Source organism: Platichthys flesus, chromosome 6, assembly GCF_949316205.1.
Source record: "Platichthys flesus chromosome 6, fPlaFle2.1, whole genome shotgun sequence".
Lineage (NCBI taxonomy): Eukaryota > Metazoa > Chordata > Actinopteri > Pleuronectiformes > Pleuronectidae > Platichthys > Platichthys flesus.
The window spans coordinates 18,697,484-18,723,531 of NC_084950.1; the positions used below are offsets into that span (position 1 = coordinate 18,697,484).

At 42.3% G+C, this 26,048-nt stretch overlaps 2 long non-coding RNA genes across 4 annotated transcripts in view; one reads left to right on the forward strand and one right to left on the reverse strand.

Annotated features, from left to right (window-relative positions):
* The first annotated feature begins 5,156 nt into the window (after positions 1 to 5,156).
* LOC133955247 (uncharacterized) overlaps positions 5,157 to 26,048 on the forward strand; it is a 38,816-nt gene continuing 17,924 nt past the window's right edge. The window contains exons 1-2 of the long non-coding RNA XR_009920861.1: positions 5,157 to 5,790; positions 11,369 to 11,406. This is a non-coding gene — a long non-coding RNA (uncharacterized LOC133955247). The remainder of the gene's footprint in view (positions 5,791 to 11,368; positions 11,407 to 26,048) is intronic.
* On the reverse strand, positions 18,519 to 24,876 carry LOC133955248 (uncharacterized). Of its 3 annotated transcripts, none has more exons than XR_009920863.1 (2): positions 24,534 to 24,876; positions 18,519 to 20,629 (listed from the first exon to the last, which is right to left on the reverse strand). It is a non-coding gene; the product is annotated as an uncharacterized LOC133955248 (long non-coding RNA). The 3 variants fall into 3 exon arrangements; XR_009920864.1 differs by lacking the exon at positions 24,534 to 24,876 and adding an exon at positions 24,281 to 24,515; XR_009920862.1 differs by lacking the exon at positions 24,534 to 24,876 and adding an exon at positions 22,485 to 22,848.

Consider the following 26,048-nt stretch of genomic DNA (forward strand, 5'->3'; position numbering starts at 1 on the left):
CTGGGCCATATACAGGCAGTCAGATCAGATCAGCTTTTTCTTGCTTTGATAAGTAGAATAAACTTCATAGACAATGTAGTCCTATGAATTACATTTTAACTCTTGCATCAGAAATTTGTCAAAAACTTTAGAGAGAAATGATTGATCATGGAGAGAGGGACTTAGACTACACCACACTAAACATTTCCAACAGCTTAGATCGAAACTGAAAGAGTAATGACACCAAAGTTCACCGAGCTGTAATTTATTAGCCCAACATGTTTCAATGTCTTATCATTTATTTTTAATGCAAATTACCAATACTTGAATACAAAAATATAAATATTATAATATATTGAATTGTAAATGTTGGATTTACCTGAAATCTACTTAATATCCAAGTGTACATCGTATTACTTGTATTTTTCAAAAACAAATAAAATTGATTCAAGTCAAGATAATTTGTGTTTGACAAACCAAAATGATACGGTGTATTATCAAGACATTGGTGCGGCGTTGTTGGGGAAGCCGTGGGAAAGGTAGTGGCAGGTTCACCCGACATATCACCGTGAACTGAACTAATTGAAGATTATGGTAGGGAGTATGCCATGCCTCTGCCAGGAGATAATCCCTCATCAGCTGCCATCTGGACTCAGACTGAGGAGTATATTTCATGGAGGGACTCCCCCCATGGAGCTGCAGAAACTGAGAGGCAGCCCTGTTTAATTACCAGCCTTATGAACAGCACTCAGAGCTGGTGGAGCACAGGCTGGGGTGGGACGGCAGAACGAGGTTCTCGGGAGCCTTGTGGGGTGGGGGAAGGTGGGCAAGGGAATGCCTAGCTGCCAAACTGTGGAAAACATGAACAATGAGATTTTGTTTTGACTGAAGGCTGTGTAGCTTTGCCTCAGTTGCCATTGTCTCCCCGGCTTTTTCTTAAGCCCTCGCAGGTTACAAATCCAGACGCATATTGAGTCATTCATGCATCGGTCAATGACAGGGTGAAGCCCATGTAGGGCCTCCTGCTGGGACTTTAATGAACATGTTTTCCGAGGGAGGTAGCTCTGAAAGTTAACAGACTAGCACGAGGGAGAATGTGAGAGCGTTAGCGACAGCCAAGAGCTGGAGGGCTGCTGCCAGGCTTGTTTGATTTCATGCAGCATTTTTTAGGGGTGTATTAACGCAGAGGTTGGTGGTCTGGGCACCAAAATTGAGATCAAACATGAACTTCATGCCATTCAGGAAGGCATGCTTTTTGCAACAAAGAAAAAGGAAGCTCTATTTTCTCAATCCAACGCAAATGAAGGAATCCACAACACATTTGGAGGATCAGATGTAGAAATAAGGTACAAAACACCAGTGAGAATGGCCTCTTTGTGCAAAGAGCTTTTTTCTTCAGAGGGCGGAGGGCAAGCAAGGAGAACCTCAGCAAAGCATTCTGTTTACAAATAAGCAAGGCTTAGTGTGCAAAGAGCCTCCAGACAGTCTTAGGTCAAAGAGCCTTGAAGCAAATCATCTCACCACAGTCTCAGGAGACCTCATCGCTATGGCCCATAGCTGGAATTCACATGCTTATGGATGATCGTGAGTCGTAATCCGTAATCTAAATATCAAGTGGGTTTTTTGCATTTGCAAACATGTTGTGTCTGGACTCTTGATCGAGCAGCACAAGAGATTCATTGTGTAAAGCAATGTGTAGAATTAGGGTGAGGGCATATGCATACAGGGGCTGTCACATAACTGTTGGATTGACTTTAGAACAAATAAAAATAAATCAATTTTAGCTTTTTCACTTGTGTGGTAGTGGAGTGTGTGGGTAACGATGGAGTAGCTGTGCTGGTTAGAAAATCTAATCTTCCACTATTTCAAGGTCATTACAATAAAAAATGTGAGGACACAGTTTATTGAACAAATAAATGATGGATAATATTAGTATTGGCAATTGGAGATTGCGAAAAATATTTAAAAACTTGCCTAATCGATTTTTTTGTTTTTTTATAAACTATGAAAAATTGTACAAGTTTAACATACAACCAGTAGTGTTAGGAAAACTTAAATAATTTACTTTGGTAAAAGGACAAATACAATTTATTAAAAATATTTTCCAAATCTATCTCTATCTTTACAACTCTTGTTATTGATCGATTTTAAGAATGAAAAATTAAAAGAAAATGAACATGAAAAGCAATGCATTTTTTAATATATAGTGCAAAAGTAGAAGTAGAAGTACAGATATCCGATGATACACGAAGTGGAGTAAAAGTGACCTAGTTAGTTAAAGTAATGATACATGAAAGATGTTTTATGTACTTCAGCACATTTTGACTAAGTCCTGAACATGAGGACACTTCATGACTAGACGACCTGAGTGTGGATTCCTCAACCTCTCAGACGACGCAGATCGTGAAATCTTTTTTTGTGGAAACAACAAAACCATCTTTTGCCTTTTGTGCCGTTAGCTTTGGTCTTTCTTCCACCTCCCTCAGGAAACTCCCTTCTGATGCAGCATGACAGGCCTGCATGACGTACACAACGCTGACTGTCATGGTCTCTGACAAAACGTGGCTAAACTCGGCTGAATCTAAGTGCGACCGCTCTGATCCAGCGGCGAGCGTGTAATTAATCAAAGTACTGAGGCAGAGCAGAAGTGTCTCCCGAACAGCTTGACATCTAGTCGGCAGAAGTGATTTGATTTTTAACGAGCAGATTCACGGCGTGTCTTTGTGCACGGGTCGGAGTCTGGAGCTGCCAGACAGGTGGGTGTTGAGGACAAAACCTTTGTGGGGCTTCCAGAGACTGGAGCTCATGTCAGGGCCCCATACATGTTCTCCACTGAACACCAGCACTCCTCTGAAGACCAACAGCAGCCACGACCGTCACACAAGATCAAGATTTTGTGTGTCAGAGATCACTAAGGTTTATCTTAACTTAAAACAGCCTGAAATAAGTGACGCTGTTGAAATAGCTCTCTGTGAGGAGCATTGTATCACACATGCACATCCATGGATTACTTGCTGGTGCTGATTAACAATCACAGCAACACAAAGGATGAACAATATAGAGCTTTATTTAACATGGACATGACTGACGTTTGAACCACTGATGACTTTCCTCATGTGTTGTTCTAGTTTCCCAACATATGGCCAAACAAAGTCGATCTGATGTCACACAGATATGTTAGTCTCACACGAGGTGGGCAACTAATGGATGTTAATATAATTAAAAGAATAATCATTTATTTGTTTGATGTGTACTGATAAATCAGTTTTCACAAAATAATGCAGCTGCAGCCAGTGAGCATTTGGCCTTTTTGTTTCACAAAAGTGACTTCATGGTTCCTGGAATATTAAAAATAGTCTAGATTAAAATTCTCCTTTGACAATAAATCAATTGTTTCAGTTCTGGTCATGGCCTACTTAGAAAAGTATAGTTTTCGATCTACTGAAAACAACTTTTGAATTGATCCATGCTGGATTAAAGAATAAGAGCTTTTTTTCTTCGCCTGTTATTTTACATTGATGTTCAAATAAGCAACACTGACATGTATTTTTTAGGATATGAGGCGAAGACTTTTGAAAAATTCAGGGACATTGCAGCCACATGTTATGTTGCAGGTTGAGAAGTGAAAGACACACTGCTCTGTTCATAATAAGTTGGCATGCTGAATTACATGCCCTTGATTAGTTAGACAAATTTCATAAACTTTGTAGACAGATTAAAAGAGGACTACGGAAGAAACTATCCCAACACGAGCTACAAACTGAACCATTTGTCCCAGTGCATTAAAACTGAAGTGAACACATGTTATTAAGGGACAGGAAGTTCTTTCATTCTGGAAACAGTCAGATATTTGATGTCATTTCATTTGGCACGAGCTCATAGTGCCTAACTCTTGGCCTGAGCTTGCCGCTCTGTGAACCCAGTCACCCCGCCCAGTAATCCTCGCTCTCCTCAACTGCAGCGACTCTGTCACATGAACGGCAGAGCCTGAAAGCCGTGCACGCACAGTTGAGGGAGGACACGTCACAGCGCCACACTCATGCACGGCTAATCTCATTACCCTTGTCTCCATGCAGTATGGGGTCAACAGGGTTGTGTTGCCTGTGCCACAGCGGTGCACCAGGATCAAAATGATCGTGAATTTTTCGGCGAGGCTTCACAGAAACATGAGTCACCGCAGGGCGAGAGGCGGTTCGTATTAATAGCCGCTATCAAGAGGCCTAAGTGGCCCGGCTGCAGAGCAGGGCACGTTGCTTGGTGAAAGTTGTTTTGTGTGTCCACGAGGAAAAGTCAGCGCAGCCCGTGTTTACTGTCTGTCAAGTCCGGTACTTTAGAGCGGTTCATGCAACAGGTGCAACTGAAGACACAGTGGGAGTTATTCTGAGTGATAGCTCAAGTCACCATTAAAACATCCCTCAGGCCACTCAGTGTGTCTGAAGGACTGCAGAGTGAGTAACTCCACCGCTTAAGTGCACTTGGTACGGAGGACACTCGACTGCAGAGCTAAAAAATACACGAGTGTTTATCCCAAAATATCCCTTCAGGAACACGTGCAATGCAAAACAATTTATGAGAATAATTGTCTTTTCGTTTTTTAAGTATAGGGCCTCTTCTTGGTGAAATACAAGGAATTCAAAAGTCTAAAATAAAACTGTTGTTCACCAATCACAAGGCAGCATTGGCTTCTCAACCTGACCTTAAAAGTAAAATGGCCTCTATTATTAAGTGCGGTATATATTGAAGTGATTCTAAATAACAAATATCCTAACTTTTCAGAATTTTTAGTCCCTGTTCTGTAAACAAATGTCCATAATCACTTATCAGTTGTGCTCCCTTGTGTGTGTGTGTGTGTTTGCCCGAGCATTGCTGATATTCATCTTTCCACTTGTCTTGTAAAACATAAAAAAATCACCAGTTAACTATTTGCATGATCCTTCTCAAACAAGACTAAGTTCCAAATTCCTTGTAAAAATCACCTGCAAGTTGCTCTTTAAGTATAACAATAATTATGTATGTGCTTCAACTACTAACTATGAAAGTGGATGAACTTCAACAGCTCATGGGGCAAATTGTGTAGGTCAGGTCCTGTAACCTCTGTGTGTTATTGATCAGTCCTCCAGCAGCACAGATTAACGCTCATGCGTCCTGCAGCCAGATTGGACCAGACGACACGACTCTGACTGTGTGGCCACCATGGCTCCATGGCATGAACCACACTAACTCTGGAGTCATTTCTTCTCCAGAGGCACATCGATGAAGCCATAACTTGAACCCTCCACGAAACGATCATCAAAACAAAAGACCAGATAAGCAGTTAGTCTCTACCACAATCTGTTCCAGTCAAAAAGAAGAAGCTTTCTGAATGTGATATTAACTCGCAGCTCAGTCTTTGTGTACAGTGCGGTGAGTCAGAGTCGCCGTACAGCCGCGCAGAGCGCACAGATTGGGGACAGCAGCAGCAGCAGCAGCAGCAGCAGCAGCAGCGGATGAATCCAGATGAGAAGCTTTCTGTGGGGATGCATGTGTTTAATCCTGTCCTCACATCAGCTCGTCAAACCACCTCGTAGATTATAGCCCAGGATCACTTTCTTTCGCTGCTGCAACCATATGGAGAGCGGCGGCGGTGGCACGCACGCACAGCACGCACAGCACGCACCCGGTCCCTCAGACAGAGGAGTCGTCCTCACTGCAACTTGTTGTGAAACAGCTGCAGGGAGAACAGAGGAGAGGACATCGGTCTCCTTTCGGTCGGACGCGTAAAAGAGGGAGACTTGGAGGTGACAGGCGTGGAGCGCGTGGTGCGTTCAGACGGTGAGTCCACTGCAACTTTTATCTTTATCTGTGTTTGACATGTTCTGAAAATTACTCAGCCCTAATTCATTTCACACAACATTAGCTGTGTGTGGAAAATAAACACAATATAGAATTGATCCTGGAACAGAAAATGTGTCCTTTGTGCACATTAGAGACTTTACGGTGATTTTCATTGATAGAGTTGTTTTTCCTTGGTGGTCAGGTTTCCTAAAAGCCACTATTAAATCTGAAAAATATCCTTTTATTTGTTACAATAAATATATATATTTTTTAGCTTTTGTGTTATATACACAATGTTGCACTTATTGTGTGTATTTTTTCTCCATTGTTTGCTGTATTTGTTCACAGTGCCCCTTGTGTTATGCGACAGCAGGTTCATTGTCACAGGAAGAAGTTTTTCTTCCACTGAACTAAATGTTGTCATCAACATTGTTCAGGTTCAGTGTAATTGTTGATGAGATCACACCTTGATAGAACCGTGACACAGAAGGATACGATTCATGCACCGCCACAGTTATTAGTCTGTCTTCTGTTTAAAATGTTGAAATAAAGACGCACATTTGTAATGATTACCTAAAAGGATGAGGGGTGAGGAAATTGGTCAGTTCAGGATGTAAGTAATTTTTACATAATATTGATGCATCGTATAGAATGGAAGTAAATGTGCAGCTTTAAAATATGAAAGATCTCTGAGAGGGTTTAAATGAAGAAATATTGGACGAAAATATACATAAGTGTAATTTTAACAAGACTATTACGTCAGACTGTACTGTAGAGGAAGAACACCCATCAGTAATTATTAAAGAATTTAAAAACAACAGAACACCGTACACATAAAATCTGCTTTAATTTGTGTTCAGATAATTCATTAGAACAAAGAGATACAGCATCGCATGTGGATCGGGTGGTTCAATAACGTTTGTAATATTTGCATTAATATTTCCTGCAGTATGACTTTGTAATCATCATTTAGTTGCAGTAGATGCACCTGCATGATGAAGTAATAAACAATGATCCACTCAAAATGAGCAGCCCTCATGGCTTTGACAGTGTCTGTGGAAAAAAGAGACAACTGAGCAATTCTCATTTCAACATGTTTCATATCACAGTGTCAAGTCAGTTGAAGGTGTATTGGGGATATTTATCAGATTCCTATTTTCAGAAGAAAACAGTACGACAAAATGTTGTAGAAGTAAAGAAAAAAGTGGAAATGGAACTTAATAATATAAAAAATTAAGCTGTTGTTGACAAGCCCTCTTTTAAAGGGTAGAAATAAACTCCTGCCTCCTGTCATACCCCCGTATCGAGCCTCCATTTCTCTTTGCATCCACCACAATGCTCAGATTTCTGCACCATTTGAAAGGAGTCGTTTAACTCTTGGGTAATTCTGAACAGTTTTTTACCGTCTTCGTCTTTACAGATTTGCATGATTTTGTGTAAATTCAGCATTTTCTAACAACACAAGAGGTTAACATGGCCGACTTACTCTCACTTCTGCCTCTGTGCAGATGTGTGTGTGTGTGTGTGTGTGCACAACTCTTCACATTGCTGCATTTTCCTGTTTTTTCTTTTATTCCTCATAGAGCTCATCAGGTAATAGCTGTGTGCAGTCCGGCGCTCGCCGGGTGCACGTCCGGTGAATCATTAATTATATCACAGCAGCTATTAAAGCTTTGGAGGCATCATTTGATGAGTAAGCATGGTCTCAGAGCCGATGGGGAAACGATGATGATTTAGTCCGACAGTAAAAGAACTAGCAATGTGACATCTTTCATGCTAACAGATCGTGGTAAGTGGATATTTTTCATCCTTCATGTGCTTCCTCGATCCCCCCCTTCTCATTTTGCTGCGATTACTCCCGTGCTCTAATATCATATCTGCCGCAAATCACCGATGCAATACGAAACAGCTGTACAAATATTTACTGTCAAGTAGTAGCAGCCGAGTTATACGAGCATTAAGCTCCTGGCAGAACTCTACACAGGGATTTTTTTATCTTTTCTGTGTAACATAATGCTCGATGTTTACTCAGCAGCCCGATCGAATTTTACTGCGAGTCTTAATAAGTGGATATATACTAAGTGAGTTACTCTCCGGCAACACAAGCCGTAGATATCATGTTATGCTGACAGACTTTTAACAGGCACTGCTTTGTGGAGGTTTTGGTGGTAGTTCTTATTATTTGGTGACATTATTAATGATGAGGAACACCGCTGTAAATTGATTGTTTATTGAGATGTGTATTGGTGATGAGCGTCCGGTGCTTGCTGTCCTGCAGCCGACCGTTGACTGTGATCCTGCTGTGGTGAAACAGAGCAGATGAACATTGTCAGGCAGCAGAGGCCGACAAACCACGAAACCAGCCTCATGGACACATGCTGACTGATGCATAACTTTCCTTTGTATTCCATAACAGTGCCACTGCTGCACAGAAAGCTGTTAAAACCCAGTTTGTCCCATCACAGAACAGAGTACAGCACAAGTTCAAATGGCATGCAACCACCTCAGATTTGTTCTTTCTTTCCTGCAGAGAGTTTATGTTTTGTGGTTTCCCCCTGAGACTTTGAAAGCGTCTCTCTAAAGCGTTGCACGTTCTTATCTGTGTCTCTGTTTAGGGCTTTTTATGTGCATGACCTAATTCCATTGCGAGCAAAGAATCTGCAGTGATGGCTTGCGTGGTCATGTGTATGGGTGTGCACACGCATTTGTCCGTTTACGTGCATGATTGAGAGCGCACGCTCCTCCTCCCTCCACCTAGTTGCTTCCTTGTAAAGCCGACAGAGAGCACACTAAGTTCAGCTAAGGACAGGGAAATGATTTTCTTTTCAACGTGAAGCATTTTGGAAAAATGAGCCTCTGGACTGAATTGCCCCGGCAATTTGGCATGTTTCTTCATTCTGCTTCACTGTCTATTTTGGCTGAACTTGCAGTTCTTCACTTTGCTGCCAAGAAAACTTCAGGTCCTATACAACAGGCAGAGCCAGTTTCTGAGACTGCCGTGGCCTGTAAGCAAATAAAGTAAAGTGCTGCCATAGCTTCCTGTTTATCTGTGAATTCCAAAGGGAAAAGAGCAAGGCACCTCTGTACTGTAAATCCAGTGTTCCCCCACAGGGAGGACGATACTGTACGATCTGTTAGCTTTACACCTTTCGAACAAAACTGCACAGGGAAAATGACACGAGAAGACTTTTTCATAGACGTGTTACTTGGACCCTTTCTCTTGTTTCGAAGCCATTTTTGAAAAAAGGTATCTGCTCTCTCGCTCAGGCAGTTTAGAGAGCCAAACTCTGCAGTGCAGTGAAAGAAAGTGGGAGTGGGAGTGGTTTTGGGATGTAGACTGGACGGGAGGGAGGGAGGGAGATGGAGGGGAGAAGGGGGCGATTTTTTAAATTTTGCAGTCAGTCTGTCCCCCTTATAATTCTACCCCCCCCCCCTGCCATTAGACGGAGCTGAGAGGGGGAGTAGGAGTGGCCTGTTTTGAGGTCTGCATGAGCCAGTGGTGGGCTTGTGGCAGCCGGCAGCTGGGCTCTCACTACCTTACAGTACGTCCTCCAGCTCCAGCCTGAATTATGAAGGCTCGGGAATGGCAGTCAGCCTAATTACAATGACTGATTGCCCGTCCGTTGGCATTTCTCAGACAGGGATTGTTGTGTGTGTGTGTGTGTGTGTGTGTGCAGGATGCGAGGTGGAGGGAGGAGGGCCTTTTCTCATTGGCCTTCCCCTCTCTTTCTTTGCATGAGAACAGCCAGATATTGAGACCTGATTGGTCGGAGCGGAAAAGAGATGTTTCACGGGGCAGAAATGGTGGGAAGCCAGAGACAGGTGATGTTGCACTGACGACGTTTAGTTGCATATTTGGTCGTCGTAAAATTCCACTAAAAAGAATCGGTAGCATTAAAGCTGAACCGCTGGGGAACCATTCGCTGATCCTTAAACGTGTCCCATCTTCAGCCTGTTGACTTCTCGTTGAGCATTTTCCTCAAATGTCCCACTGGCTTTGTAAAAATGAAAATAAAAAAGGGGGAAAGGAGAGGTACTGAATTGGCCATTTGTATGTCAGCAAAGCACTCAGAGGTGTGATGTGTGTGTTAAGTGGGAGCTGGTTTGAGTTGGTCTGCCCTGTTTTGTCCAGTGCTTTGGCTTTTGTTCCTCCAGTAATGAATTGTGGAAGCCTTGGCATCGGCTTGAGTGTCTCATAGCAACTGCGAGGAGAGAGAGGGGAGAGCTGGGTAAATGGAGACTGGGCCAGGGGGAGATCATGTGCTTCTGTCTAAAGGGCAAGACCAGACCAGACCATCGTTTGGGGCGAGGAGGTAATCCGAGTGGACGGTTGGTCTCGTAACTGATTCATAATTATTTCTTTGTTTTATTTCCAATGATAGCATTTTAAGGGACCTGAGGTTATAGCATGTAAATCTGTATTTAATACAGACAATTCTGTATTTATATGAAGCTTATCTTGTGTTGTTTACCACTCAAAGGGCTTTACAGTGCAGTTTTGCCATTCATCCATTCACACAGCCATTCATAGAGTGCATCTAGATGCAGCACTTTCTCTATCACACATCAATCACACACTGCCGGCAGTATCCTGCCCAAGGGCACTTCAGTTTAGAGACGGGGGTTAAACCACTGACTTTGTGGATAGGGGACGACCCGCTTTTTCTCCTCTGCCACAGCTGCCCCATTCTCTGAAAAGTGTCTTTCATTACTATGTATTTTTCCACTGCCTAGACTACTTGTGCTGTAACACTGCAGAGAAGTGAAGAGACCATCATATTAAAAAACAGAAGAATGCAGCAACATAGTCCGTCTGGTCTGGTGACACAGACCATATTTTTAGTTTGTTTCTGTTCCTGCTCCCTTCTGACGCACGTCTGAAACTAAATATAAAGCAACGAATAACTTTCCAAACGTCCTACTGCTTCACAATTTTCTATTTTAAACATTCGTGGACTCTGGTACCGTTGAGCTGCTGAAGCTAATTGTGTTGATCACCTCCTGACAGTTAAGCAGCTAGAACATCCAGTGCTTTCATTCAAGAACTGAAACCTAGGAACATTCTGTGGTCATAGCAGGTCTCAGGTCAACTTTCACCTGAAGCTGTGTGTATTTGTGTGTGAGTGTGTGCGCACACACCAGGCCGGTCTTTTATTAAGCGCCGGTCAGCACTGAAGCCGGGCCATGTTTGCCCTGTGACCCAGACACTACCTGTCTGCTGCCATGGTTACAGGGGTAGAGCAGGTTTAGTGGCCTGACTCCAGGGATTACTTTCCCTGGTCTTAACAATCAGCGCTGTGCCCCTAGTGGCTGTAAAATGGACCAAACTGGCCCCTAACAGTTAAGGGAGCTCTACAGTTTGCCCTCGGTGGCCTTTAAAACTGTTCTAAGTGCTGTGTAAGGGATTAGACCTGTACGGCGTAATTGCTCTGGTGTCAGTGACTGTCCCTGTGTGATCTGATTCACTTGTAGTGATAAGCTCTAATAAATAAAGGAGCTCTCGGTGCAGACTGGATTCAAAATACACATTTTAAAGCTGCACTGAAAATATCTTCTCTTTCTGTTTACCCAACAGATCAGTGGTGAGGAAACAGAAGCCCTGAAACAACCACTGTGAGTTCGTTTTTTACATATACAACCTGAACAGCTGTAAAATATCGAGGTCATGCATTGCATAGATATTTAAATGTTTAAATGTAAACCTTTATTTGATTAGACAGGCTGTTTGTGTCATATATTTGGTAAAATTATGCAATGATTGACGTACTATACAGAATAACAGAAGCAGTATATTGTTTTATACAATAATATTCTTATATAAAATTGTATAATCTAATTTATCATTACATTGTAGTGCAATGTAAAAAAAAATTCTCCATACTATTAAGACTTTATTCTCGTCAAATTCTAAATGTTGTCCTATAATATTAAGAATATTTTCTAGTAATATTATAACTTTACTGTCACAATATTACGACATTAGTATTGACATCTTAAATGTTAATGTTCCATCATAGCATTACTATATATTTTGGATGTTGATTCAATTGTGTTCTATATTACACAACTGCTGCATAACTTGAGTCCAACATTACACACGGGAGAAATGGTTGACTGTGCAGAGAGGGGGGGTGATTTAGTTTTTAATGCCTGACTCCTTTACGGAAACGCGGTTATCAATCTCTCTCTCTCTCCCTTTCTACTTCATTCTAAGAAGTTACAGATCACACTGTAACTGCTTGAAAGATTAAAGTTCAGCGCACGGTTCCTTCTCGCTCGTTCTGTCTTGACCTGATCTGAAAACAGCGGCGGGACTTGATTTGCTGCCCACCCCGAGAAGCTGGTCTTGTCTGGCTGACCAGATTGGTGTTGACATTTTTATTGGCGTTCGCCGACTGTTCATTTTAATTTACGCTGCCTTTGATTTAGTGATCGAACAGTCATGTTAACTACCCCGTGTGGCTCGGCTGCCGTGCCTGAGGCTGGCGGACTGGCTGGTGGGCCTCGGGGTCAGTATATTCTGAATCAGGAAAAAGAGAGACCTCTTTTTTCTCTGCAGTGACTTGCAGTCTTACAGGTGTCCACCAGATGCTGCAGGCTGCCTGCACTGCCCCCCGCATGTCATCCAGTGCAAGATGTAATATCCACTTCTGGAGCTAAGGGTTGGAACTGCTTCCATGGTGTTAAGATTCAATGTAATTTAGTTGTGCATCACAGAGAATAGGTCCCATTTGGGGTTTTGAAGTGGCTTTGATGATGCATCTCAAAGAGAAAGTGGAGTGAGGTCAGTGTGATTGAAGGTGTCTCTGAAAGAAGAAGTTTTAAATTAAACATTTTTTTTATCAGTCGTTATCTCTTTCTGGAAATTTCCTGCATTTTTAACCACAGATTTAAAATTATAGTCATGTATCAAAAGTTTTAAGAGATTATTAAAGTAATATTCAATATTGGATAAGAAATGCGTTACTGTAAATACAGTATTCATGTGTCTCAAGAGGGATTGAGTGTCTGTCTGTGTCTCATGCTGATCAGAGCAACTTCACAGTTAACTTTGCAAACAAAGCCAACCCAGCCGCAAGGCATGCTGGGAAGCTTGGATGCATGGTGAAAATGCCTGCAAGCTTCCGGACAGCGGCTCTGAAAATCTTGCGAAGATGAAAATGAAGTTTGAAAGTAGAAAGAGTAGCAGCAAAGCGGAGAGCTCTCACGGCTGTGGGCTCTGCCTTCTCTTAAAGAGATATTGCCAAAACATTCCTCAGTTATGGACAGAGAAACGAGGCTGTTCAGTGAAGTGCAGCTCAAACATACTGTAGATCCACAAATCCGAGCGTCTGTGTTTTTCGTGTTATTTGATAAAATGTCTCATGTTTAGTGTTTAAATTGCAGACATTTTAAACTGTAAAAGTTTCAACCTTTGAGCAACCAGAAAGAAAGAAGAGAACCATTTCAGAAGAATAAAAATATGAGATGCATTTGTTCAACTGTATTTATTCGCTTTAGCTTCAGAGAATAAGTATTGGAGCTGTGCTAATACACTGCAAAATGAAAATGTTCGGGAAAAAAATTCATTCAAAGGATTTTACTGCACCAGATTTTTTTATTATGGGGCAAACTCAATCTCATAAGGTCTGAATAGTTCAACCTAGTTGTCCCAAATACTTATATTTAGTTCTGATCATTTGCTTGTCGTGCTTATTATATAATAACTTTTTTTTTTCAATCTTGAGAATATTTGTGTCTCTGCTCACCAGAGGGATTTAACCAGGATATTCCTTACGTAGATGTGAGATTTTTTAATGACCATTAACCATTATGTTTGCCAAATTAAATTTAAACATATGTCATTATGGCAGAGCCAGAATATTGTTTAATGTTCTTTAGTTATTTTCAAGGTTAAGTGATTCAGGTATTAATGAATTATATTATAGCTAAAGTTAACCTTAACCCTAAAGTTAAGTACAATAGTCAGGTATTATAAATCCCTGTTTTAAACTTTTAAATCTAGAAGTTAGTGAGAGAGAAGAGGCTTCTTTGTATTGCTCAAGGGCATTTGACATTTGCTGCTGCAGGAATCAAATCTCCTGATTGACTACAGCAAAATACACACTAAATATACAAGTGAAGTTGTGTTGCTTTCTCTTGTTCTTTATATGAAAAAAATGACAAATTTGCAGTAAACATTTTTTATTTAAATTTCCCTTTACAATTTTATATTGAAGACAAGTCTACAGTGTAGTACAGTGCAGTGTGACCTTGGCCTTGTCGACCAGTAGACTGCAGTAGTGCGGTAGTGGTCAGCTTTGTAATGTAGAAGCAGCCAAAGCTCAGCATAGCACAGCAGCAGGCAGCCTGTAGGGTCCTGAGCCTTCACTTCACAGCTCCCTGCTTGGCTCTTATTGTGCCATTCAGAGCCCAGACCGTACATTCACCCTGCTCCGGGCACCCCACCATTGTGAGAGTGAGCTCATTTGAAAAAGCCTTCAGGATTTTTTGGTGCGAGCTAGTCAGCGCTATTTGCATTTGTTCCAGTCTCGAAGATTGTACAGGTCAATTGAGACAGACAGATATCGAAAAATGCCGAAGACAGTTTTCCTCTCCATCGCCATCTTCATCATTCTCTTGTCTTTGCCTCACCCAGTCTCAGACTTCTTCTTTTTCCTTCTTTGTCTCGATGTGATTTGAAGAAAGGAAAGATATTAGAATACGTGATCGAAGAGCCCTGATTTACCAGAACAAGCCACATTGCCTTTTTTTCTATCTTAGACAAGAATAGCACTATATCTATCCTTCTCCCTGTCTGCTGATTAGGAGCAGAAATACCTTTGTTGGCATCAAGGGTGTAGCAACAGGGGATCAGATAGAGGAGAGAGGGTAAGTGCCAGCTTTTCATTCCTCGCCCACTGGAAGCCAGAGTGCAGGCCGGGCATGGGTTAGACAAGAGCCAATAAGCTAAGACAGTACTCAGACAAAAACATCTAATCTCTTTAATTAGCCTAAGCTTACCTTGATGGGCTGGCTATCAGGTTTGCTTGTGTTTGTGTTACGTCTTTAGAATCTTGTCCAGCATAAACACTGACCAGTAAGGCCCAGTAAACCTCACGGGGACCTAAGCTCAGTCCTGATGAGGCCAAACGTCATTTCGGAGGTCCTGGTTATGGTCAGTGGTCAGGTGTGAGTTGTGGTTAGCCACAAATCTATCAAGTTTAAGGTTAGGGATAAGGTTTTTGCCAGGCTGTCCGCAACTAACGGAAGTCAATTTATTATAGTCATTAGTTTATAGGTCATAAAATGCCCAGGTGCAAATACACTAGTAGCCAGGGTAAAGTTCCAGCTCTTTCTCCAACTTCAACTAATGATTAGGACCATATTTACTTTGCACTCTTTTCTATTGGGGAGAGCGTGGCCTAGGAGATAGAGCGGGTGCTCTGCAACAAGAAGGTTGCCGGTTTGATTCCCACTCTATCCCATCTGAATGCCTAAGTGTCCTTGGCAAGATACTGAACTCCTAAACAGCCCCTCATAAAATGTTAAAAGCGTCAGCTAAATGAAATATAATGTAATGTAATATTAACTAATTCAAGGACACACAAAACCCCAACATGTCATTGTTGTACTTACCACTGTACAAAAACTATCCCATAATGCAAACACAATTTCGACAGATGGAAATTTGTATCGGTCTCCACCTGCAGTCAAATATAGGACCAAGACTAACCTGTTATGGATTTCTTACATTTGAATGTGTAGAACTCTCAGCTCAGTGCAAGTGTGTTTCAGCAGCTTCAACCTTGTGTGCAGGGGTTTACGTGTCTGTCAGTGTGTGGGGGGGGTGTTAGGGTTTCCATCTGCTCTCTGGTGAAAATGGCCATAAGACTTGGTGTGCTCTGGCAGGTTAGGAATCTATCTGGCTTGAGAGTCAGCTCGAGGGGTCGGTGGGTAGGAGGCTGCTTACAGGATGTGACGTCTTCTCGGCAGACGGGATGTCAGTGGGAGTCACCTCGTCTCTCAGGGTAGAGTGGACACCTTCAACGTTCAGACACTATTACCAAGAGAGATGGACAAACTGGGAAAAGGGGAAGGCACAAGGGTCAAAGCGACAGTGGCAGATGTCTCTATAAAGGAATCCATTTGATGGTAAACTTCATATGATCAATTTGCAGGGTGTGATTGAGATGCCTATTTGATCGTTACCTCCGCCAAGATGGTTATTTTTTAACTCAAATCTGTTTGTTTGTTTGCTTGTAAGAAAGATATAAACTACTGGATCATCAGGGAACTTGGTGTACGGATGTGTTACGGGTCAGAGAAGAACCCATGAACCCATTTGGTGCAGATCTGGATCAGTGGGCGGATCCAGGAACTTTTATTTGTCATTGTGAGATTTTAGATTAGAGTACAATTCATGGATCTTGCTAAAATATCTGGCATGTTAAGGGGATTGATTTGGTGGAATTTGTGTGGCTCCATAAAAGGACTATCGGCGGATACCTCTACTGAGGGTCAGTTTAACCTGTTGGGAGCTTAGATATTATAGTTGACAGAAGCAGGTTCAATTTATCCAACCTAATAATCCTTTGTTATTGTTAGGTTAGTTTTAAATGCTAAATGTATTTGTGGTAAGTCATGCTTTTCCCAAGCTGTTTTAAGATTATCTGCAAATAATATTGGACTCTGATCCATTTGTCAGACAGCTCTAATCGTGATCCCACCATCACCTGTCTCGCTCTCCAACCTAATGACCCCATCCTCCCGGTATGAACCTGGCAGGACCAGGACTCGGGCTTGGTTCTCCTTTTTCCGTACCCCCTCCCCCCACCAGACACAGTGATGGCACTCAGTGCCAGAGACACCCCTCCCTTCCCTCTCCTCCCCTCCCTTCATCAACACTCTTCTCTCCTCTCCTCCCTCCCTCCCTCCCTCCCTCCCTCCCTCCCTTCCCTCTCCGCCGCAGGCAGACCCAGGCATGGGATCTCCATCTGTGCACAAAGGAGCCTCCTCTATCTGCATACGCTGCACATAAAAGGGCCTTTTGTCATGAGCTCTGCACACATGACCGTCCGCCTTTCACCCCACTGGAAAAAAAAGATCACTCTCTCTCCAGCAAGTCCAACCCCACCCCCAACACCAGACTCGACCCCCGACCCCCACCCTGCCAGATTTGAGAGAGAGAGAGAGAGAGAGAGAGAGAGGGAGAGTGACAGAGACAGAGAGAGAAAGAGAGAGAGAGAGAGAGATCCACTGCTAACTTTGTCGAATAGAGACAACCGTCAGATGGGGCTTTTGCATCTCTGCTGCAAAGCCCCCCCCTGTTTTTCTCTTTTTCATTTCTCCTTTTTTCATGCCTGCCTTCTCTTTTTCTCTCTCCTGGTGTCCTTGTGAGCACTCACTGTGAGGCACCAATGCATTTTAGCGTCTGCCACACTGAAATATGAATGTGCTCTCATTTTAGCTGTCTCCCTTACTTTCTGCAGTCTCTGACATTTAAGGGGCATTAATGGGTGGTTTTGTACCAGGTTATCAACCCCCCCCCCCCCCATTACAGAGGCACAGGCTCAGTTGACAGCCGTCTGGGACAGGAGCTGATACTTCTGTCTCTCTCTTTCTCTCTCTCTCTCTGTCTTTTCAGTGTCTTCTGCCTTTTAACCCCGCGGCCCCTGCGCCGTGCAGCAGAGCCAGGCGTATTTGTAACGTGTAGAGATTTTCATAAAAAAACTTTCCCTGCACATAGGGACCAAATTGCGATGGGATATGGAAGAATTCTCCACTGTTGTGAGACAAATGGGCTGTTTGCCATTTTGGCCACTGAAGAAAACAGATATTGGTGTTGAGAGATATTGAGTCGGGGTGGGGACGGAGCAAAGACACAGGGCAGGGCTAACACACACTGTCAAGTGCACGGCTGCTGCCACGAAAATACGCTTTCCTCAGCGTTTCCTTTGAAACACACACGGCGCTGGTGCCTTGCTCCGCAGCCAAACAAGTGTGGATTTTGGAAAGCCCTGTAGCTCATCTTGCTGTCGCTGCACACGGGCCTGTGGTGGAACGGAAGGATAAGATTGACTTCTCCCTCCACCGTCATGTCCTCTGCCTGACCCTCTGCTGCTCCGAGCTGGTGTAAGAGGTCAGGGGCCGTCATGTGGCCATTTCCTGTGCACTGTCCACGCCTTTAGCCTCATCATGATGATGATGTGGAACACAGCAGAGAATACTGCACAAATAATAGTCAGCACAGTTTGGAATATGTTGTGCATTTCATTTCAAAATAGGGAGCTGTAATGTTTACCCCTACAATGGGAATAGGGTTGTGTATTTCTATCTAAGCATTATAAGAATATTAGAAATACTAATGACGATGATTAAATGGTGCTGAACCTTGCATGAAAACAGGCAACTTGAATGTGTTGCATACAAAACGGTATGATTGGAAATACTAAGTAACAATTTAAATTTCATATTAGCATGCTGTGTGCAGTAGCTCAGTGCAAAAACCTTTTTCTAAATCACACCAGCATCCCCTGTGTATACCACAGAGTCGGGTGTATAGAAACGATCCCTAGAACCTGATCACCAAGCTCCTCTGTGCCTGGGCTGGCTGATCGGGCACACACATAATGTAGAGTTACAGAACAAGTCACTGCACCTGCATGAACTCATTTGTTCAGTTAAATGCAAAGATGGCTGACTATCTTAAAATAGAGGAAGCAGCTTCTACACATCATATAGAGTCATAGTTACATGTCAGGTTTTATTTATCTTATACACAGGGTCAGCAGTATAATGAATAGATGAATAAAGTAATCTATCTATCTATAGTGTTGGACAATGCACCAAGACTAGAAATTAAATTTTAATAAAATGCAGTAAAAAGAGCTCCATGAATACATATCTCAATATAAAAGTCTAATACAATAATGTAATATTAAATACAGGAATCAAGTGTAAAACTGTATTTGTGTAAGTTATTGCACATTTTACAGAGTTGATAAAGCAAAACAGAGCAAACAGGCAGGTGGCAGGTAGACCTCAGTGAAATACAGGAGAGAATAAGGAATGTGTGCAATGTACATTTTTAGACCTGTAGTGTCGACACTGTCTGTTTTCTTTCAAATTTGTCTTCAACACATTATTTTGCTGCACAAAAAAAATTATGTTTTACTTGAATTGCAAGGAGCCACTCAATGGGCAGAAATAACCCATGGAGTAATAAACCCTCTGTTTACGCAGCTGTCCTGTGAAGCGCTGCTCCTCTCCCACATAGATAAATATACCTCTGCTAATAACATTATGCAGATCAATTACAGTCCGTCAGCCAATTAAAATGTAGGTAATCAGAGTTTTTATCCGTGTCACTTTCAAATCAATATAAGTACTGTTCCTCTTTTAAGGGATGCCACAGATATTTTGTATCCATGCATTAAGTTAGAAGCAATTATAAAGCTCATTAAATTGCATCGGTGAAGTGGGAATTGGACGAGTAGCCATAGTATTTCCAGCCTCACTTGTTGTGTGTGATCAAAGCTTTTTAGTTTTCTGTGGTGATCACAAGAGACAAAGTGCTGTGAAGTGATTCGGGGGCTGAGGGCTCAGTGGCTCTCCGGGTCGGGCACTAGAGGGAAAGCATGTTTATGGAATAAATAAAGTGTATAAGCTGCATGTTTTGCTGTTTTTCAGGGGAGAAAGGAATCTAGAGAGCATGTGTGAGAAAACAAAGCAGCATGCACAAAGTGTTTGTCGAGGCAGTGAGCCGCTGAGTGCGTATGGCTCGACTGTTGGACTCCGCGCAGCCCTGCGGTGCAGACACGGGCGTTTCGACACCGACCCTAAAATGCCAGGCCTGTGCTCTCCTGGCTTAATGTAGAGGAGGAATAAAACAAGATGGCCACAACAATAAAATGGGTAGAAGCAGCCTTTAGTGGGATGCTGAAAAGCAAGAGTTCACGTATGAACAAGTCTGGCCCAGGATGGTCACATGGAAAGGAAAGGAGAATGTTAAGTTTTTATTTTAATGCATCTTTGACTCTTTTTGAGAATTTGTCCCAGGTCCATTATCAACGCATAATAATAATACAAGTGACAGAAGTTAATAAGTAATATAATTCAACAAGTAGTACAAGGTTGTTTTTTTTATTTCACTGAAATGCCTCTTGTAGTTACCAGAATAACTTGAATATTACAATGAGTAAAGAGTAATGCTATAAAAATGGGTAATTTAATTATTATTTGAATTTTTTACATTATTAACACTCTTGTGCTTATTAGTGCTATAATACTATTAATATAAAGACTAAAAAACTACTTCAGAGTTTTTACTACTTGAATCAGTGTTTTAATTTGGTCTTGTAATATCACAGGACTAATGTTGTGTGGAAACATTCACAAAACATGTTTCATTTGAAAAACTGATTTGGTGCAAAAATCCAAATGTAATCTCTTTCCCACATTTTGTTAAAGTTTGATGAGCAAAATGAAGGGAGATCAGTTTATATCCAAAAATATAATAAAAAAAAAAAATATATATATATATATATATATAAGTACATGCAATCATTTTATTTTAATGCATTGGTATCAACATTTTGATTTCATTCATCTTCTTTAGTCTGGGTTTCTTGCCATAGCTGCTTGGATGTTGTCATACGAAAGCTGCCCTGATCAAGGACAATATGTTTGGCTGTTGAGGAGCTGCCAGAAGCAGTTGTTAAGTACAGCCAGGGTGCGTCCCTCTTCGGATAGGTCGTCCACTCCTAGGTGTGATATGGAAGTGGTCTATAATTTCCCGCTTGTTCTCAGGAGGAGTTATACTTCGCTCTTGTCCGTCTCTTCTTTCTTCAGAATCCTATGAGAAACAGCAAGGTGAGTTCGTTTCTGCTTTAAAAAGTTTCTGTCTCCTTTAGATGACCCAGTATTCCTGAATACGCCCTTTTCTAAATGTGCCTTTATAATTATTTGAAACACAAAAAGCTAACTGAGGCATTTGACAAGTTAAATCAATAAATCTGCTCTGTGCCGTGATATTAGAAAAGTGGAGTAGGACCAATTGTAAAGAGTCTTCAGCAAAAGTAAAGTTGAGCTTACTTTAAGCTAAATTTAACTAAACAAATACAACTTATTATATGAATAAGCACTTAAGGGATTTTGTGAAATGCCACCTACTATCAGATGGATTTCTGTTAAAATGAGTTGGCTTCAATTATTGTGAAATCATCAGCGCAAACTATTTGAATTTAGTCTAAATTTAGGTGTACGTTGAAAATTGTACAGGTGTCTATATTTTGGCTGTGGCTGAAATCTGTTTTCTTTTTTTTACTAAATTAAAATGTGTGTATTTAAGCCGAAAAAACATAAAAATAGATTTTCAAACAAAAATGCTCATGGGAGAGTTGTATATGCATTATGGGAATGATTTGTAATATTTAATATTAACCAGAAATATTCGATGGATTTTAGCTTTAAACGGATACATTTCACCCATATTCCAATTTTGCACGAACAAAATTGGTATCCTTGACATTTTAGTTATTTTAATTAGAAATCCCCTGTTACACCTTGAAATAAACATCAAACTCATAATTTGAGTAATATATTTTACAGAAAGTCATTTTTGGATCAACATTTTTACAATATACATGAATGATGATTCAAGACTGCCTTTAATGATTTCTCATTATAAACGAGGGCAGCAGAAAGCAAACATCTGGCAGGTTATTGCAAATCAGCTTTCAAACCAAAGGCATATTCTAAATTAATAAACATTTTATAAAATAAAATATAAAATTATAAATGTTCTCTCTTTTAAATGTTCAGTGTTAATTACAGCAAATAAATACCGTAATATCTAAGAGAAAATCAATTGAGGAAAAACTTTCTCTGCCGAAACATGAACTTGACCTTTCAGAAAACTGTCCAAGGAAAAATCATAATTCTGATTCTAGATTGGAGAAAAGGATCGACAGATAGTGTGATCACCTGATGGATTTTACGGACCGACATTTATTGTCAGGTTTTATTAGCTTGCTGTTTCTTGGACATCACATTTTACTTTCACCTCACAGCTGATGAAAAAGTAAAAGTGTGAAAAAATCCCGACAGAGACACTTTCTGAAGAATCGCTCCTTCTCTTGCTTTCTTCATCATCATCCTCATCTGATAAATGCGGAACATCAGTACTGCGCATGTCTTGTGTCCACCATTTTGTGATGAGAACTTTTATTGCACATGCCCCCATTTTATGAAATCGAACACGAGCCTCCAAAACACGTGCCTCCGAAACAACACGTTTCAATCAATCATGCTCAATAAGCAAGTTATAGAGATTATAAATATTGCACAGATTATTCTGAGCTAAATAAATGATGCACAGCTTGCAAACATCCTTCATTTTTAAACAGGGGTGCAGGAGAGCATTAGCACTGCAAGAATACCTTGCAGTGCTAATATTGCACCATTTATTCATGTTTCTCCAGTAATATGTTTTTCAAGCTGCTGCACCTTGCTTTCATTCTCTCCATTCCTTCCCTGTGTGTGTGTGTGTGTGTGTGTCAGAAAGTAGTGGTCGAAGGCTGCTGCCTGAGGTGACTGCTGGGGTCAAAGGTCAGGCTCTGTTAATAAGACGTGATGTGCTGCCCTGGGACCTGGGTCCCACGAGGGATAACCCCATAATCGGCATTAGTTAATGTGTTAGTAATCTTTACCTTCTTTAAGCAAACACCAATGGAAAATTCAATGGGCCCGCTTGGCCTCCCGTGTAACGCTTTTGACCCAGGGGTCATGGCCTTTGTTCCCCGCTCGATGGGGAGTGCCCTCAGAGGTCTCGGGTGTAATAGAGAAGTTGTTTAGACACGTGCGCAGCTTAAGCAAGACCACCTCATGGACTCCTGCTCCTGGAGAGTATAAAGTAGTGCGGGGATACTGTTCATGGTTATCTTTTTATTCCCTTGCATACAAACATTAGAATATCCGTGTGTGTAGGTGTTTTTTTTATTTGCCACATATCTGGACCAGTGTGTTGATACAGCAGTGGTTGCTGACGAAGCACAGAGCCCAGCCCTGGTTCACCTTCCTCACCTCCTAAAGCGTCCTTGATGTTTGCAGATGACAAATATTGTTTGTCTTGCCGAGCCCCCGCCCACTGCAATTTCATATTCCTCCAGCTCTCCTCACCGCTTCCTGTGGCTGTAGGAATAAAGCTATGGAACAATAACATATTTATGTGGCAATGTGTCTTTGCCCTGTCCCCTTATCTGAACGTTCTGTACAGAGGGCCTGCTGTGACTAACAAGTGTTTTTAAAGCACATGAATATGTGTCCCCCCCCCCCCCAGCCTGCAGCTGACCACATATGCAGAACGAGGATTAATCAGAGTCCCTGATAAACATATGTATTTCTTGGAAATATTATTTTAGAGATGGTGGATGCGTGTGTGCAATTAACACTGCAGGAATTTGAATCTCTTTAAAACATTATGTATTTCTTCCTATTTTTTTTACTATTAAAATGCTTTTCTGTGATAGAAAATGTTAATAAAACAAGTGTCAATAGTCATGTGATGCTTTTTACTATATTAACGAACAAAAAATCGCAGGTTAAAGCACGTTTTTGTTTTTTTCTTGTTGTTTATTAAATAGTCAGAGGACATCGTGCTGAGCCTGTAACATGGCGCCGTCTGCCATTTTGTTTCCCAGCCCATATCAATAGGACTGATTGACTGGTTCTGTATCACACAGCTGTAGCAGCCATGTGCTCCGAATGAACGACTATTTCTTATCTCTGCTAATTCCACAAAGTCAGGTTTTTGTGTCACGATTAATTCTAAAAACATTTGTAGTTAAATAATTTCGTCAAAAGATTTTAATACTAGCTGTTGCAAAGCAGAAGTAAAGATTCTAAAGGTTTGAAAAAGGATTAAATCAGAACCAGAATTCGTTTTTACTCTACAAACTCTGTATTAGCTGCTAAAATATGATAAATTAAGACTTTGCAAATGAAAACATGATAAATACTCGGTAAAAAGCAGCAGAGGAACAGTGAAGGGGAGCGCAGCGGTGAGAGTTGGCAGGCGACCCGAAACCAAAACTGTATCCTCACGTGAACTTTATGCCAGGCAAAGTGCAATATGTGCACACTAAGCATAAATGCCGAAAAACTTTACGGCTACGTTCAATATCCGCCGTTCTCACACGTTCTATTTTAAGCTTCAAGTTACTCTCTAATAAGTTCTCCTAACATATACGCATGACAGCTTCATACATCGGAGCCATAATGAAGTCGTGGGTTTCTCAATTGGTTCAAACTCATGGCGAGATGTGACGTACAGCTGCACCCCTCCTAGTAGGATCCTAAAGCTGGTGCCAGTGCAGACACCTGAACCAAGCGAGCCTCTATCACATTCAGGGAGAGGAGAGCAGACAAATGCATTGCAATCCTTTCTGCACTGTAAAGTAAATCAAATTCTCCCCCTCCGACTCTCTGCACCTCTGTGTTAAACCACCTGTGTTTTCCCTGGAACCCGTCGAGCAGAGGAGAGAATCGAGTTCAGCGACCGTGCTGCTGTAGTTTCGGAAGAGAGCCGACGAGGAGCAGGGTGGTGGCCGTGCTATGAAAGCAGCCCTCACAGCCTGTGCAGCCCGAAGCAGCAGCCATGTTAGACCGATCTGCATGGAGCCCGAGCCCCACCAATAACCCAGTGATCCTCCAAAACCAAGTTTTTCACAGAGTAAAAGTAAGAAAAGTTGAACCCCCACCTTTTTTCTCTCTCTCTCTCTCTCTCTCTCATTGTGTCTGCTAGGCATGTGGTCCCCTCTCGCCCTCTTTAATTCTCTGCCGTTTCTTTTTTCTTTTTAAAGCAGAAAATGCAATCAAAATTGCTCCTCAGTGACAGATACACTTTACATGTCCCCTTCCTCCTGATACTTCCTCACAGAGCTCCTGTAGTTCAAGGCCGAAAGGGGGGGAAAAAGTGAGTGCTGCGAGCTCGTGCCTTTGCAGTTTTTGAGCACCAGAGCCAAAAGAGGCAGGAAGTTGTCGTACAATAGCGTTACAGTAATCTTCCACAAATGGAAAAAGCCAAAAAACGCCGATCGCCGAGTAGAGAAGGTGGCAGAACAGAGGCAGAGAGAGGGAGGGAGGGGCAGAAGTGGGGGGGGGGGGGGGGGGGGGAGTGCTAGCGTGTGTGTGAGGAACGGACGTTACTGCAAAGAATAATCAATACAATCTAAGATGGTGGAAACAGCCATGCTGTTCGCCGCCACCCCCCCCCCCCCCCCCTCGAGTTCCCTCGTTGGCTCCCTTCTGCTCCTCATGTATGTCGGTGAATGGATTCAGTCAGGACTAACTGTTTGGACGCTAATATTCTTTTTGAAAAGAGACATTCAGTATCCCGGGAGGTGGAGGACTTTCTCCGAATCTCCTCTGAGCTGTTGCATGTGCTTCACGGGGCGAGTGGCAGCTGTTTTACCTCAAGGAAAAGCAGCAAAAGTCTCACCCCCCAAAAAATGCTTATCTGCCTTTTTGACTTTGTGCCAGATTTGCTGCAAGCGTTCAGTTTGCTTTGCGACAGAGGAGGAGGAGGAGGAGGAGGAGGAGGAGGAGGAGGAGGGTCCCGGCCATGCGTTCTTTGCCACATGTACTGAAATAAACACTGGCCAAGCTTATCTTTTTCCTGTGTGTGTGTGTGTGTGTGTGTGTGTGTGTGTGTGTGTGTGTGTGTGTGTGTGTTTGTGTGCCTTCGCTGCTAGTCGTTGTGGTACGCTAAAGAGTTAACGCCCTCCAACGTGTGCTGCTTCTTACAGTGTGCTCCCAAGACGAGCGTAAGGCAACAACCCAGTGCAGTGGCAGATCAGGGTTAATAATTCAACCGGCTCTCAGAACTGTTTCATATTCCAAGGATCCCTCGGCCGGGGGGACGTCCACTCTGGACGACCGTCTCTGCTCTACCTCGCTTTTCTTTTCACCAGTTGATCTAGCAACAGAGGTGTACTGTGTGTACTGTGTATATCCCCAGTATGGCGTGTTGGGTGTGCAGTGCACTGCGCCTGCGCGCTGCATGGAGGAGTGGATTTCTGTGTCACTCTTCCTCCTCCACCCCTCCCACATTTAGTGCTCTCAACCCTCCCACTCTCTCTCTCTCTCTCTCTCTCTCTCTCTCTCTCTCTCTCTCTCTCTCATTCTCCGTGTCTCCCTCTCCCGACCATCTAATGCTCCCTCCTTCCTCCTACCCCCTGTCTCCAGTGCAAATACAGTTCCTTGCTGTGTTGGAC